This window comes from Lagopus muta, chromosome 10, assembly GCF_023343835.1.
Source record: "Lagopus muta isolate bLagMut1 chromosome 10, bLagMut1 primary, whole genome shotgun sequence".
Taxonomy (NCBI): Eukaryota; Metazoa; Chordata; class Aves; order Galliformes; family Phasianidae; genus Lagopus; species Lagopus muta.
In genome coordinates, this window is record NC_064442.1 from 8,340,627 (window position 1) to 8,357,901 (window position 17,275).

General features: G+C 39.6%; 1 protein-coding gene across 5 annotated transcripts in view; it reads right to left on the bottom strand.

Annotated features, from left to right (window-relative positions):
- The window catches only part of TMC3 (transmembrane channel like 3), a 305,047-nt gene that overhangs the window by 45,538 nt on the left and 242,234 nt on the right, over window positions 1–17,275 (bottom strand). The window contains exons 1-2 of one of the 5 annotated variants that reach the window (XM_048955797.1): window positions 4,044–4,148; window positions 1,355–1,497 (exon numbers count right to left, since the gene is read on the bottom strand). The exons of 1 other annotated variant lie outside the window; for it this stretch is intronic. The gene's annotated coding sequence lies outside the window, so the exon portion shown is untranslated. Of the gene's footprint in view, window positions 1–1,354; window positions 1,498–4,043; window positions 4,149–8,386; window positions 8,415–17,275 lie in introns of those variants that run through there. 3 more of the 5 variants (XM_048955803.1, XM_048955801.1, XM_048955800.1) reach the window with 3 other exon arrangements.

Here is a 17,275-nt window from a genome sequence, read left to right on the forward strand (position 1 = left end):
AAGGACAAGACAAAATTGTGCAGGAGTTGCTCAGTTCATTTAGCCCTTTAGCCGCTACATCCCTTAGTGGGAGCACACTTTGCATTGATTTCCATAGGATAACTAAAGATGCAAGTATTGTTATTCCCCATCAAATCCTTACTGTTCTTGTTAAGGAAAGGGAGATACAAGGACAAGTCATGCTCCTTTTCTTATTATCCTTCTTTCAGGGCACAGTGGGGATTTGCATTGAGGGTTTAGTTCAGTTCCAGCTTGTGCACAGCTCTCCTTGATAAGCATACAAGTGACGAGAGCATCCCAAGACTGTGCCTATTTCATTATAAAATTCTGAAGTGAGAAGTGAGAGAGCCCCCACTCCACGATACCAAGCAAAGCCCTAGAGAATTTTGCATTCAAAAATTAAAATGTAGACAATTTCTAACAGATCAGTGCCTGTCACTCCAAGTTTTGTCTAGCAACACATCACTTCTCCATCACATTTAGCACCACTGTCGTTACCACTCTGAAAAAGATCATAAAAGGATTAGACAAGTGCCCATTATTGCTGTTCTTCACATAATGTCTTGACAGTGCTTATTTACATGATTAGAATAGTGGACTAATTTGCATGCAAGGTATTAAGATATTCTGCAATTTATAATCTTATATTTCCTGGAATTTTTAATTAGCATTTTCATTTTCAGGAAAGAAAGCAAGCATTTCAGTGCCTTTTTTTTGTTGTTGTTTTTTGAAGTGATGATCTAAGGCTGAGTCTGGAACAGAGCTTGTCTGGAAGGAGGGCAGTCAGCAGGACTGAGGGACATGGTTACTGGGCATGGTGGTGATGGGTTCATGGTCAGACTAGATAATCTTGGTAGTCTTTTCCAACAGTAATGACTTCATGACTCCTTACAGCTTAAAAAAACCCATAGATTACACTGTTAAATATCTGCTTTTCCATCCCATAAATTCTTGCAGCAATCTCCATGGCTCTGAATGCACCACAGGAGGAAAGGAGTAACATCGTGGGCTAAATTAATGTCACATGAATAATAAGAACTTACTCATTAACTAAATGCTAACATTACCCTGCAGCTCCATGAGATGCTGGCAACACCTGTGTGAGTTAAACATCAAAACGGAGATAAAGTCACCATATGCCTACTCCCTAGAAGGGTCACCTTTAAAAAATACACGTAACTGCTGTTTCTTTACTGTGCTGTATTTCACTGATTCTGGTAAATAACACAAAAATACTCCAGCAACATGGATCTCCTGCAGTTTAAACCATTGCTCTACCAACTGTCATGCTATATGCACGGCCCTTTATGTTTGAAATGTGAGACTCCAAAAATGTGAGTGAACTTGACCTCACCCTCAGCTCTGGACTTGCAAAATGATCCCTGCTTGAAACTTCCTCACATTTCCTTTCATGTGCCAGATCAAGTCTGAGACCAATCAGATAAAGCAGCATGGCTTGAAGGCTTGACTCACAGCTGTCCAGACAGTTAACCTTTGCTATGGAGGGAAAAAAAAAAAGAAAAGAAAACAATCAGTTTTCTTTGCAGACTTAAAATATCTGTATCACATGATGTGACATTAATTTCCCAACAGTGTACACTTCGAAGCTGACAAGTGTTAATTCATGATTAAAAATTCCAAATTAATCTAAGTGCCTTCATTAAGATGGGTCTCTTGGTAGCATTAGTGACCACAGGAAAACAACTGGGACTCCATCTGTCCATGTAAGTAGGAGGAAGGTGCTGCAAGAGACCTAATTATAGGGGAGATCAGTCAGCTTTTGAAGCAGTTGGGGATCAGATAGAGTTGACTCCAAAACAGCCTGAATTGAAGTGAAGTTTGCTTGCAATTTAGCATTAGGATAAAGGATAGGATAGTGTACTTAAAACAACCCAAGGGGATGGTGGGAAAAAAAAAATCATGGGAAATCATGGAATCAAGCTTAAGGTTGGAAAGGACCTCTAAGATCAAGTCCAACCATCCACCTACCACCATTACTGCCCACTGAACCCCAAGTACCACATCTACATGTTTCCTGAACTGAAGAAAAATACTTGATTTACCCATTAAACATATATCTACAAAACACCAAGAATGCATAAGTTGCAGTAGATACATAAAAAGTATAACAGGGAAACAATGCAAAAGAACTGCAAGAGAAATTGTGACTTGTGAAGAAACCTGACATTAGGGAATAGTGACAGCCTCTTACAGATGCTATGCTTTTGATAAGTATTCTGCAGCTATTGCATATGCTCTGAATATGCATTAACAGCTAAACAAATCCACAGTGCCTTGTTAGGACATAACATTAATTCTTTTTTATTTTTCTGGTAAGTCATTAATTCCAGAACCTTTTTAAAGTAATAAGTTCACTTTAAGTAAAATACAGCTAACTGTAGAGTTTGTTAAATTGCAATAAGTGTACATTATAAACATTAAATAGAGAGAAAACACACTTAGAAGGAACACTACAGATGATTTAAATCAAGAACTAAAGGCTATGAAATAAATAGAAAAATTCAAAAAGCTTGCAGGAATTAATAGTTTCTGGAAAGATTCAAAGCAGTTTTGCAGTTCAGACTAAATCCTTATTTAGTACATATTAGACTAAAAAAAAATGCCCTTTGGTGTCCATGTGCTGGCTTGCTCTCATGATAGAAGAACAGGAGAAATGTGGGAGAGGAACAGTACCAGTTTACTCTCAAACACTTGTGTGAGTAATTTTGATACATGAAGAGTTCCACTGAATTCACCAGAAGTGTTTTTCTAAGGAGTTTCTCGCGGGCATCATTCACAGAATTTAAGCCTTAAAGGCTGTTAGCTTTCCTCCTTGATAATAAAGTTATTTGCATAGTGCCAGATGAACAGAGCCAGTCATTAAGAGGAAATAAAGATTGCACTGGACAATAAATCCATTTCTCAAAATTCTTTACTATAAGAGAGCAGAGGTACTGGCACAGGCTGCACAGAGAGGCTGTGGATGCCCCGTCCCTGGAGGTGTTCAAGGCCAGGTTGGATGGAGCCCTGTGCAGCCTGGTCTGGTATTAAATGTCGAGGTTGGCGGCCCTGCCTGCAGTGGGGATTAGAGCTCCATGATCCTTGAGCTCCCTTCCAACCCAAGCCATTCTATAATTCTTGATATGATTCTCATAATTACATATAAGTATTTATTATTTATTATTATTTAATGTCATATGGTCAGAGATGTCAGTGCGTTGACTAAGTAATCAAGAAGCTTGGAAATATTTGTGACCTGCAAAGCACTTTTTATTTTATTCTATTTTTTAAGTATTTTAGACACATCATCCCAAAAGTAGAAAAGCATCTCTGATGCAGTAAGAATCTGCTTTTACCCCCAGTGCAAAGCAGTTCTCCATCCTTACCTACACCAAGAGGAGCGACACCCAGAACAATGTTACAGAGCAGACCCCTCTCTCATTTTGGCTTACAGATGCTATGCTAATTATAGTGAAAACAGGAGCTAAATATTATAGCCATTGGCCCTTAAATTTGTGGGAAAATAACAACTTTTTTCACTGCCATAATTATCTCAATTCTCTCTAAAAGTTCACGATGGACTCACGGTTATCTGAGGGATTACTCTGATAGAGGTATCTGTATTTGCACATCCATCTGCACTAAATTCTCACGCTTTTCAGTACCTTTTTATCCTGCTGAAAGTGCTACTTGTCTCCCTCAAGTGCAATGGACATTAAGGTACATTATAAAAACGTCAAAATTGCTCACAAAAAGAAATTAGTAAATTCTTAGAAATGTGACACTGAAATGATGGCACCATCACCACTGAAAGACTTAAGCGAACACAATTACTGTAATTTATATCTTGTGCAATTACAGCAATTTGAAACTATTCATTAATACACACATAAAATCTGTTACCACGTTAACTCTTTAAACAAAATGATACACTTCAACTTAACGAAATTCAACCCAACTACATTACTCATTTCTTGTCAATTTTGTTGCACAACTACAACTCAACCGCAGAACACAGCACTGCTGCTGAAGTAGCAAGTTACCTGGGTGGGATCAGGATGATCTTGTGCTGTTTCTGGTAGTGATGGTGAAGAACCTCTCGAAAGGTCTTCTGTCTAAGTGCCATAACTCTCTTCTATTATCGTATAAATACAGCATTAAGGAATGTGCCATCCATGTCAACATATCCCAAGCCAGATTTTGCTCTTAGATCAATTTGTTTCCAAACTACAGGGGAAAAGAGTATTTCTGAAGAAAAAAATTGTTGAGCAAACTGGAATGAATGTCTAGAGGGGAACCTTGCTGGGACAGTAAGATAGTAGATTGAAGATTACCAGTAAGTAACAACATAGAAGCAATAATGCCACACACTCTATGTATTGAATGGAATAGCAACAGCCAGGCATATATTCTGTTGCTAATTTACAGCTGAGGAAGGTGAGGCAAAGATGAACTAACAGTCTTTAAATCAACCATGATTAGAAGATGATGATGATTATGATCTTTAAATAAGAAAATAACCAAGAAATGTGTGAGTCTTAAGAAGGCAACAACAAAAGCATTTCAAAAAAGGGTGAAAGATATATCAGGAAAGAATGAGATTAAGCAGAGTTTTTCAGATAGCAAAATGAAATGCTCAGCAGAAATCTCTTCCTTATTCTCTCAAGTCTCCCTGAGGCACAAGTGCTCTCCAATCTCTCTCTTACCCACATTCAAGAAAGCAGAAATAAACTGCTCTTCAGTCCACTTACTTTCAATCTCCTAGCTGAAGTCTAGCACTTAATGCTGGACAAGCTTTTCTCCTGGACTCTGATGATGATTCCTCTCTTTGGAAAAGGAGGTGTAAATGGTGAAAAGCACCCCCTCATCAGGTTAGATGAGGGGGTAAGGAAGGAAAATAACAAACCATAGAAGCATGTTAGATAAAAAGATCACAAGCAAAACAAAGTAAAGTGAATTTGGTAGCTGAGAAAAGAGAAGAGGGTGGAGGTGGCAGAATGCAGTTCCAAAACCAAATTACCAGTGATTAGCAATGCCTGTTTGATTGCACACAATCAAATGCTATTGATCTTCCCTAACTTCTTGCAGACCCCAAGGCAGAGGAGAATCAAGTTTCAAGAACAGTCAGGCCCCAGAGTCAGGCATGAATTCATACCTCCCTTCCCAGTTAGGTCCTTGAATTTCCTGTGCAGGATTGAATTCCATCCATTTCTCATTAATCACCATTTTAATGGTTTACATTTACAGTAGCAGGCCAGATCTAACAGCACTTCTGTTTGTACCTGAAACTGGCAGCATTTCAAAATACTGTGCCATGATTTCACTGAACAGGGAAGGGATGGACTTAATTTGTATTTACTGCTTATACCAAAGAGATACTGTCCTAACACTAACATACATCTTAAAAAACAACAACAAAAAACCCAAAACCAACAACAAAAACAACACCAAAACACAACAGAGTTGTGGAGGGTTCATTACACAGCGTAGGTTTTTATAGTTGGTTTTATAGATATTTAAGTTGGTTTCAAGCAACACAGGTTGTACATCGTTACACTGCTCCCTGCTAAGAACTGAACAACAATGCTGAGCTTTGTTATGGGTTGTCTGGAGTACAAGTCATAAACATCTGTATTTTTAACTTTAAAGCTGAATCAGAAATAGTATCTGACTCCTGATACAGTATTTAAATAAATCTACATGGCTGCTAAAGCCGGTTCCAGAAAGTGCAAATGTGAGTTCATTTTATAATTTGTAACACATTGCCTCTTCCTTTAAAGAGTAAAAAAAAAAAAAAAAAAAAAAAAAAAAAAAAAAAAAAAGTATTTTAATAAATGTCTTTTTTTAAATCTTCCTCCTATCGGAAATTTATTTTATATGCCTTTCTTCATACAGATCCCATAAAAACCATGTATGATTTAAGTGGACTCATTTGATAGCTTTTGGAAGTTCTCAGGAATTTCCAAAAGTCCTTTTGACAGATTGTTAACTGACAGATTGAAGAAGGAAGTTATCCTTTTCATAAAAAAGAGTGGGTAAAATACTTATTCATGAACTACTAGGCAACGCCTAACACTTCCTGACCTTCCTGCAAAAAAGACCGTGTTATTTAGCTGAGCTCCCAGCTGCCCAACTTCCCATAACACATCCTAGAATTTCTCGGTGCCTCCACCTTCATTATTTATGAAGGCAATACCTTTTCTGGAGCAGATACTTTGCTTACTTATAGATGTACACAATAACTAGAACAGAGGGGACCTAACCTAGTAACAGAAGATTTAATCACAGCAGATCAAATAAATATTATGGAACACATTTTACAGCTAGGTAAACAGAACAGAATTGACCAAGGTGATGGAACAAAGTAACAGCAGACTTGGAAATCAAAGCAAGAAATCTTATCTAGTTGCTTACTTTAACTAAGCCCAGTGGATATAAGCAGCAGCACGCGTCACACTTCCCACCGCATGCCTTCCCCTTTTATTGGAGGGTTGCTGTCCAGAGCATTACTTGTTGCTTAATGTCATCTGCCAACATAAAAGTCATCTCCCTTGCTGGAAATGATGAATGGGCAACAGAAGAGGGGCCATATAAACTACGGATATTATCTTTTAATATAATTTCTTTTAAAAGAAGATGCTGCTGTATTTCCTTTGAAATTTAGATGCAAATACATGTCTGTACACTGGAAGACAATCATACCAATGATGTTGCTCTGTTTTTCTATTTTGTCATCTGCTCAGCTATTAAAAGGCGTTACAATCACAGAATCACAGAATCACAGAATCACCCGGGTTGGAAGGGACCCCAAGGATCATGTAGTTCCAACCCCCCTGCCTAGCAGGGCCACCAACATACATATTCAGATCAGGTTGCCCAGGACCCCGTCCAACCTGGCCTTAAACACGTCCAAGGACGGGGCATCCACAACCTCCCTGGGCAGCCCGTTCCAGGGCCTAACCACTCTCCTAGTAAAGAACTTCCCCCTAACATCTAACCTAAATCTTCCCTCCTTCAACTTAAAACCATTTCCCCTAGTCCTGCTGTCGTCAGCCCTTTTGAAGAGTTTACTCCCCTCCTGGGTGTAGGTTCCCTTCAGGTATTGATAGGCTGCAATGAGGTCACCCCGCAGCCTTCTCTTCTCCAGGCTGAACAAGCCCAACTCCCTCAGCCTGTCCTCATAGGGGAGGTGCTCCAGCCCCCTGATCATCTTAGTTGCCCTCCTCTGGACCCTTTCCAAAATCTCTATGTCTTTCTTGTACTGAGGGCTCCACACCTGGACACAGTACTCCAGATGGGGCCTCACAAGAGCCGAGTAGAGAGGGACAATCACCTCCCTGTCCCTGCTGGCCACCCCTCTCCTGATGGAGCCCAGGATCCCATTTGCCTTTCGAGCTGCCAGAGCGCACTGCTGGCTCATATTCAGTCTCTCGTCCATCAGGACCCCCAGGTCCTTCTCTGCCGAGCTGCTCTCAAGGACCACTCCTCCCAGCCTGTACAGGTGCCTGGGGTTCTTCCGGCCCAAATGCAAAACCTTGCACTTTGCCGTGTTGAACCTCATCAGGTTCACCCGAGCCCAGCCCTCCAGCCTGTCGAGGTCCCTCTGAATGGCATCCCTTCCTTCCACCGTATCAACCGCACCACTCAGCTTGGTGTCGTCAGCAAACTTGCTGAGGGTGCACTCAATTCCCTCATCGATGTCATTAATAAAGATGTTAAAGAGCACCGGTCCCAAGACAGACCCTTGGGGGACACCACTTGTTACCGGCCTCCACCTGGACATAGAGCCATTGACCACCACCCTCTGTCTGCGGCCTTTCAACCAATTGCTTATCCATCGGGTCGTCCACCCATCAAATCCACTTCCCTCCAATTTGGAGATGAGGATGTGGTGGGGGACCATGTCAAAGGCCTTGCTCAGGTCCAGGTAAATGACATCGGTCGCCTTCCCTTCGTCCACCAATGCCGTCACTCCATCATAGAAGGCCACAAGATTAGTTAGGCATGACCTTCCTTTGGTGAAGCCGTGCTGGCTGTCTCGGATCACATGCTCATTCTTTATGTGACCGAGCATGTTGTCCAGGAGGATCTGTTCCATGATCTTCCCAGGCACGGAGGTGAGACTCACCGGCCTGTAGTTCCCCGGGTCCTCCCTGCTCCCCTTCTTGTATATGGGAGTGACGTGACCCTTCCTCCAGTCGTCCGGGACCTCACCTGACAATATGACACAGTCCTTAAAACAATAAAATATATAGAGCCTATAAAATCAGAGTAAAGACTTTTGTATTACTGCTTATATTGCTATTGCAGTTCACTCTCAAATATTGTTCTAGGACCACTGGCTTTACAGAGTCTGCTAAGCAAGTCTTGAAATACCAGTACATACCATATGACAAGAAATAACTTCTATCTCCATATTCCAAGGCAATGTCTCCATCTCCCTGCTCCCTCAACTCATCTGTGATGCATCCCTTACAAACTCCTTATGAAGGTGATGATACTGGGATTGTCTTCTTCCGCCACACATCATAAGATCGATGCCAGTGGACTCATCATGCAACGACTGTTAAAGTTGTTAAAGACTGTTTGCAGTCTCACCCTAAGAAAATAATTGAATAATTAGCAATAATGTCTTTCAGTGTTGCATTAAAAGTGAATATGTCATTGATTTATTCTTGATGTGGTTTTTTTGTTTGTTTGTTTGTTTTAGGAAATATTATTTAAAAATACAATATGCAATAAATCCATCTTTCAGAGGGAGCAAGTAAAAGGCAACTAATGTTTCTCACTGTCACTGCAGGTGAAAAATAGCAACTAATATCAGAGTTCTGTCTTCAGGTAGATGAAACAACCAAGACAAAAACACTAAAATTCTGGAGGCATGGAATTGCCCAAATGAGAAAAATAAATGGCAGGAAAACTTCATGGCTGCATATAGTATACACTGAAGAAGTTAAATGACCCAGGAAATTCTTGGCACTGGGATAACTTGCAAGCAACATCACACATTTCCCATGGCAAAAAAAAGGTTTTCTTCAATGGATTCATGAACCTTCATTAGGGTTCTCTTATTTTCTACCTTTAAACTAATGGCTATAGTATATAATACACTATAGTATCTACATTTTATTATATACTCTACCAAAAAATATTTTGTTGGTGGAGGCTGAAAAAAAAAAATAAAAAGGACTGGAAACAGATTCCATATTTGCTCCAAGCAAACTGTAACCAAACTGGAATTTTTGTGCCAAGTACATTATTCATGGGGAGTCAGACTATGCTTCCTATCTATAGCCTTGAAAGTTTGGTGGTGATTTAAGTCTCCTAGCCTCATCAGAGCTAGCCTAACATAGCAATGTGCTACTTGAAAAGAAAACCACAGACCAGACTGAAGAGGCTTCATGAAAATCTAATGAAACCCACAGGACAGCCAAGACTCCAGGAAGAATCCTTCCTTTACTGCTGTCCTCATTGGGACTGGGGTAGGTGGGGTCACTCTTTCTTAACAATGACAATCTGGAAATAAGGGGAAAAAAGGAAAATATTCTAAACATTAAGGCTTGCACATACTACAAAAAAGGCAGGAAACCAATCAAGTAATACAAGTCATTGTTCCTCAAACATTTGCATGAAATGCTTGACTTCAGGTGTGAAACTTAATTGCACTGAACTGAGACGAAAAAAGCATAGAGCTGCAATTAAAGCTGATAATAGTAATCTAAGCATCATCATTGCCATTTCAGATGATGTAAGCTGTTAGCCATACACATTTTCTTTCTAAAGCCATGCAACACTTCGTAACATTTGCTACGTTTTTCATTATGCATGCTTCCCAAAACGTAAGAAAAGACTCAAGGCTCGGAATATTTTTGTATCAAACATTCTGGTATTTTAACCCTGAACTCAGTGATCAACTAAAGTGCTAGAAAAAACATTTATTTGAAGCAGTCAGCTTGATGAACACTAGTATTCTAATATAAATGAAAAGACTTGGATTTATTACTATTTGAACAATAAAAATGGGCACCAGGGCCTTTTTACCAGAGCAAACAATAATAATAAAAATAAATCAGCAACAAAGAGAATTTGAGCATCAAAATACAAAAGTCTACAAAGTTAATGAACACCCTTACTCCTATACCCCCTGCTACAGCTTGCTCCAGATATCTGCCCCTCGGAGAGAAAAGTCCCTCTTCTGGCAGGTTGGTGCTCATTGCTTTCCACAACCCTTCCCAGATTCTCTCTCCAGACTTTGATATTTTCCTTGACTGACTTGAAAAGCACAGACTCAGTCTACCGCAAGAGATGAAGAAAACAAAGGGACACTGTTCACCAAAAGCCGTTCACATCTCAAAAACTCCCATGGCTATTATGGTTTGAATTTCCATGGTGAAACCAGGAACATTGTGTGGGCAGGGTTTGCTTTCCTTGTTTGTGCATTGAAAAAATTGCTTCTCTTTGCAACAATGATCAGAACTAGGACATTTTTAATGTAACCAAGCAACTCCACACAACCTGGTTAGGCCAGCAACATTTTGTTGGAATTACCCAAATACCATTGAATGCTTTATAGTTCAAGAAGAGTTACCATTCAGTTAAACTCTTGTTACTGTTGTACATAATTTCAATACAACCCTCAGATTTTCACTGCGCATATAAAAAAAAAAAGAGCAAAATTACGTAGCAAGGTCATAAAACAAGTTTATCTTAGAGAAAATGAGAGATTCACATGTTTAATAATATTATTTCCTCCTTGGAAATGATTGTCTTTTGTCTTTTTAATAAAAAACAGAAGTGTTATAACACGGATATGAAAAAAATCATCACTGCCAGATGAAAAGGATTCCGGATAAGTAGCACTTCCATTTTTGCAATTTATAAAAGCACAGAGTTGTTTGAAGTTGGAGAACCATGCAGATGACAAACTACTTTCAAATATAAGCATTAGCTTGCCTGCTCACTCCCCAGCTGCCATTTTTGGGACTCTTTCTATAAATGTGGCAAGATATTAAAATGCCAGCATCACTGATTAGAAAATTTCAAGTCCTGCTATCTACTAAGAGAATTATTTGGTCACAAACTCTCAGTATTTCAGATGTTTTTACAATTAACTCATGGGTAGCATCACCCCGAGAGTCCCATTTATTGCTCTTTTGCTTCATTGCAAGGTCTCAAATTGAAGGTAAAAGTTGCCTTCAGTTCTTTTACGCACAAATGAAAACGTGGTGAAACAGTCAGTTCTGCTGACTGTTCAGACCAAAAGGAAATCAGCATACAAGGAGCTGCTTTTGAACAGTGAAAGGAGCTTTGTTTTTTTTTTTTTAAATAAATATCATATTCTATACAAGTTTTATAAATACACTTGGCAAAAAAAAGTTTAACCCGAATGTTAGCAATTTCATATCTTTCACTTACAGGATATTGACCCAGTTGATTTGTAATTAATAGCAGAGCTTTTTCTCGTTAGCTTATCGATTGAGGAGCCTGCAATGCATTCTTGACCATATTATAAATTACAGCTTTGGTTCCAGGCTACATTTGGTCGCAGTTAATTCCGGTTGTCTACATTTTTCACATTGTAAGAGTTACCTGCTGCACATCTTGCCAGACTATATGCTTTATGGTGGAGAACTACAACTCCTTTGTCATTGTAGATCCACTTGTGTGATTTATAAGTCCAACTTTCTGCTTATTCTGATTTAAGAACGCAACAGTGGGAAACGAAAAAGCCTCCATTTTCCTGCTCTCAAAAAGGCTTCATAATAAAAACATCCTTTACAGGAAGCTCTGCAAAATCTACAAACATTGTCAACATAAGCAAAAACCTCACAAATAAAAGCCAAAAAAGTCCAGGACTGGTTAGGAAGGGAATAAACTCCATATTCATTCAGAGAGACATGGGTATTAGGTAATAGCATTCATAGACACATACTATTGAAGGTAAGTGCTCTTATTGAAACCAACAAACCCTGTGCCTAAAGAGCACTTACCTGATTTCACAGCAGTGAAGTCAGTAATAAACATGAAAGTTAGCATAGAATCAATGTTCTATTATCTAAAATCCCAATTAATTGGAAGACACTAATGTCTTGCTTTTCCATCCAGTTCTTCCATCAAATGAGATACAATTAAGCTATAGACCATAAACTTATTCCAGCTGGAAGAAAAAAAAAAACAACCAACTTGCATCAGCATGAGTCTCTGTGCCAGCATAGGCTGAACTAATTGCTAAAACAGAAGATAGTCCAACACCAAAGCAGTATTTTAGCATATTTTTCCTCCAAAGTTTTTGCCAATAGACCTATATTAGTTCCTGGCCCAGTTGCTTTGCCTCCTGTGCAACACAGTTATTTTGGCAACAATTTCTGAGTACATGTGGAGATTTTGTTAGCAACAGCACTGCAGGCAGGTGGATGCCACCACAGTACAAGTGTCGAAGGCTCCTGCACATGCAGCAGACCCGGAAAAACTGCATCTGCTCCCAAGGCTTCTTCTAGCACAGATCTGCCCAGCAGAGACTGAATCAAAACTGTCTTGCCGTTGCTCTATCCAACAATATCTGTAGTATAGAGATGGCCTAAACCCACTGCTCTGAAGGAAAAGGCCACCAGCTGAGTCACTCTCTCTCTTTGATCTTTCCAAATGCTTTTATCAAAGCGATGCACAAGGTCTCTGCTGAAGGGATTCTGTTACTGAACTGAGAAGGAAAAAGCTGAGACATTAGAAGAGAAGAAGGGGGGGGAAAAGAAAAAAAGATCTTCAAAATGGGGTCTTGACAATAACAACTTTATTGTAGAGACCTGTAACTGGATATCTAAAGACCTACTTTGCTGCTTGTATAAAAACGTCTTACTGCATCTGGGCAGGGATTACAGGTCCATCTGTGCAACCAAATAATTAATGAAATAACTGATTTCTCTTCCACTACTCATCAAATTATTTCAGTTATAATGTTTGCACAGATGGAGTACAGTCAAAGCAAGCGACACGTAGCTACTATGGAAGTGCATTATTTTAGATCCATGCACCTAATTGTTTCAAGCTCTTGAAAAAGCGTATTGTTTTAACCGTACTTTATGAATGGGTTCAGAATAACCGGCGACTGCAGCCAGCACAAAATCACTGCTCAGCCTGAACCCATTTGCCTGGTTTTGACAGAGGCCGACGTGCTGCCTGATGGGCTGTGTGCAAAGTCTTCCTCCCCAGGTGGAAATTCCAGACCTGCTCAAGTGTTTGCTCGCTTTGCAAGACGCTGGCTGAGATTGGACAAAGATATGTTGAGACACATGCTCACACAGCCTTAAGCAGTTTGAAATAAGGATTCTTAATGTGTGTGAATGTCAGCTCACTATCACTCAAGGATTTTTGTTTACCTAGACAGCCTTGCTCCTTTCTCCAAGGCATACCAGCCAGCTAGCCCAAGGGATGGTGATCTTAGCCCACATTAATCTGACAGAGCTACAATCCCTGCTGCTATTCCCTGGAGGAACCCAATAGCACTGACCACAGTACCTTGGGGGATGTGCTGAATGTCTTAGTAATGCCCTTGGAAAGCACAAAATTGCTGCAGCCGAAGTCTTGAAAAGAGATCTTTCAGAAGCAGACTGACTGGGTTATTTTTCTTCCCCCTACTCTTCCACAACAAGAAAAAGGACCAGACAAATCCCAACTGTATTGCAGAATGAGGGCAGAAATGCATCATCTATTAAAGAAAATAGTCAGAAAATTAGAAAGCCCCAGAGGAGTTCCCTTGTATGCATTTATTAACAAAACTAATCCCAGCCTCTTAACTTTCTGATAATGCTTTTGAAGATTAAAAGGAAAGGGTTTTGCTTTCCTGGCAGCTCCACAGAAAACTGCCAAGAGAAGGAACAACTAAGGAAAGCCTTGGTAATACCTGAAGTGGCTATCTCTCCATTCAGGGCTTTCAGAAAGTAAGACAGAGATGACCTGAAATTCAACATGCTAGACAGAGTGAATTCCCCAAGTAAGCTAGCTTTGAGCCACTTTGCTTCTGCCTTTCATCTTTGTTCCTCAATCTGCTCTGCCTGCCTCTGTCCCTGCTCCTGGCCATTCCCACTTACCCACACCTGCATCCATACATAACATACAGCCTCAGAAAATAGAGCTGCAGGTCTTCTCTGCATTGTCAACCACCCATCTTGCTTTGATCTACTGACTCTTGCTTGCCTCCAAAACATCTTTCTTCAAACAGACTTTGTGATGTAGACTTGTGCACGTCCTTACGTAGGTTTACACAGTTCTAGACATCCTAGCTGTGATGTATACAGCACTTACTAAAGGTTAAAAACTCACGCTTGAGAATGGAATGTTCAGATGCCTTATAACTGGTTATTTTTGCAATGAGCTTTTATTTACAGTGTCCTTATTGCATTCCTACGCACAAATGGTGAATGATTTTCTTCACTTACAGTTCCTATACAGACAAGCTGGCTACTTGATGAGCAATGTTAGGCCAGGCCTCCTGGTTGTGTAACAGGATGAAATCACCGTTGCTTGGGTTTCAGTTTACAATTATCCTATATTAACTGAAGGAAAGGTGGAATTAGAGAAACTTACTTTCAAGTGACATCATTCAGAAGGATTGCAAATGTAGTGCATTAGGTCAACCATACCATTACTAACTAAAAAGCAACTGCTTATACTTATGTTCTCAAAAGTCAGTCTGATGGATAGTTTTAGCAGCAACAGACTTATTTATGCACAGACTGCATCACAAAAGATGCACAAAAGATATTGCCCAGTTTTGGCAGAGGTGACATTCTCTTCTAGAGAATGGAGAATAGTTAATGATTTGGTTTTATAAGTGTAGACATAAGGTTAAAGCCACACTCAGTTGAACTGGAAAGTCAACACAGGGCACATAGCACTAGTGATAGGAGCCTTGCTTGTCCAACAGATTATGAGTGTAAATATGTACTGGACAATTCTCTTCAGCGTGATGTTTCTGCCGTGACTTGATCCAAAACAGGGAGGATCAGCTATGAGGAAACAAGCTGCTTTCTAACACAAAGATATCAAAAGATTCTGCTGCATTTCAGATAGAGCAAGAATTTTGGTGATGTTTGAGCATGTAGCTTGCATAAGATTTTCTCTGCTAGCCCCACATCATCAGAGAGAACAGTGTCAAAGTTGAACATGCCGTGAAACAGAATCTGCAAGCAGATTTGTGCCTTTCCTACAAGACCAACCATCTGCAAATTCAACAAGAAGAAAATGTAAGTGGCTGAACATAGCCAGATCCTTTTAGCTATGGAAGAAAAAAAATGAATCTTACCAAGATGAAACTGGAGCTGAGGGATTTCATTTCTTCAACTTTCATATCATTATATTCTCAAGCAATTCCCATAACACAGAGTAAAATTAAGATAGACAAACCCAGTTTGCCAAGCACCAAGATGTAAAAGCCAGTTTAGCTGACTTGAAAGTATCTGCCACCATTTTTTTAGTGACAACAGGTATAAGTCACCTTAATTCCAGGACTGGGTGTTTATCAGATGCATGGATTAATTACTTGAATCAGATGAGGCTTCTGCTAGGAATCCTGGAGTCTATAAGATGATTAACGTAACTAATGTCAACCAACTTGAGCCTGTATGTTTCAAGGGCAAACTGATCAGACTGTCCTTTGTCCCATAATGTGTATTTATGGTCTTGGGTAGAGGAGGAAGACAGTAGGTAAAGGAGAAAACTATAAATACTAATAGGGAAGGCATCACAGCAATTTCTTTTTTACAAGGCAAAGAAAACCAAGAGTTTTAGTGGTCAATAGTGCAGTTGGTCCACATGCTTTAAAGGAAAAAACTATTTCTTAACCCTCACATTATCACAAGACCAACTACTGAGGACAAAGTGCTGGTTCTTGTGGAGGGGGACCATTTTATCAGACCATTAACAGTGGTGATTTTATATGGCAATCTAAAAGGATTTAAAAACAAAATCCTGCTGTTCCACCATAATGGCCCATCTTAGCCAGATATTTTTTAAATTACTTTCCTCATTAGAAGGTTTTGCTGATGAATGGTGTAAAAAAAAAAAAATCACGATTTGCTGTGCCACCAATTTCAGTCTTACTAGGAACAGACTGCAGCACACTTCGCAAGCATATTTCTACAGCAGTATAATCTAATAGAGTAAAAGTGATACCTCCAGCACATTGACTCAGTCTCCTTGCAGCGCAAAATGATCTTGTTTCTTAACGACAGATCCCTGTAAGAGCATAGAGCACAGCAAGAACTTGACCCCATAGTGCTTGGATATTTAAAGGATTAGAGCTCAATGGTGGTAGTGTAGCAGTAACCAGTCAATCATGTAATGCTCTCTTCACAGTCCCTGCATTGAGATATTATACATATTTGAAAGAAAAAAAAAAACACAAGAATTTGGAAGCATAGAATGCAAAACACTGCAGCCAAACCTTTGCACATTGTTTAGTGCTGACAATCTAAACAAGATGCATCTTGGTTGCAGCTGAAAAGCTCAGCAGTGTCTGGTGCACTCACCAAGGTTAAAAGTTCTTAATAGCATCTACTGCAAGCAGAATTTTTCCACAACTCATCTGAAAATACCATCCAAGAGGCTTTCCTGCTGGAGCCCTGACATCTCAGATATCTCACAACTACCCGAGGACAATTTGTAATTTATAAGAAGCTGTTAAAATAGATGACACTGAACTTTGCTGAAATGCGAGTAAATTTGATAACCAATTTAAAAGCATATCCACAATTGCCATTTGATATTTACATAAAACCATTCACCAATTCAGAAGAGTTAATCCAACACAGAACAAAGCTTTTATAACAGCATCTCAGAAGCATAAGACATGTTCTCATCGTACACACGAACAAACAGGAAAGAACGGATTTATTGTGAACTGGGATTTTTGCTATAAATTAAAAGGCCATTCCCTTTTATATGTCATGTGTATTTAATTTCACTCCATAGGGTAATCCTCTGAGAATTAAGAGAGTGCCAAGATCTACTTTCCCCATTCCTTTTATTTCCTTAGGCAAATATCTAGAATTAGAGACAGAAAAGATGAAAAAAGGGAAGGCCAAGGGAAATACAGAGCTCCAAGAAAGAAAGTGAGAGCAGTCTAAACAAGGATTTTTTCTGGTCTATGCAAGCAGCAGTGATTATTTATAACAGGGAAAGGCATCTGTCTTTGATTATGATTTCATGTATACTGCGGATTGTGGTGAGCTTACTGTGTGCCAGGGAAGACTGTCATCCTGCAGCACAAAATTCCAATGAG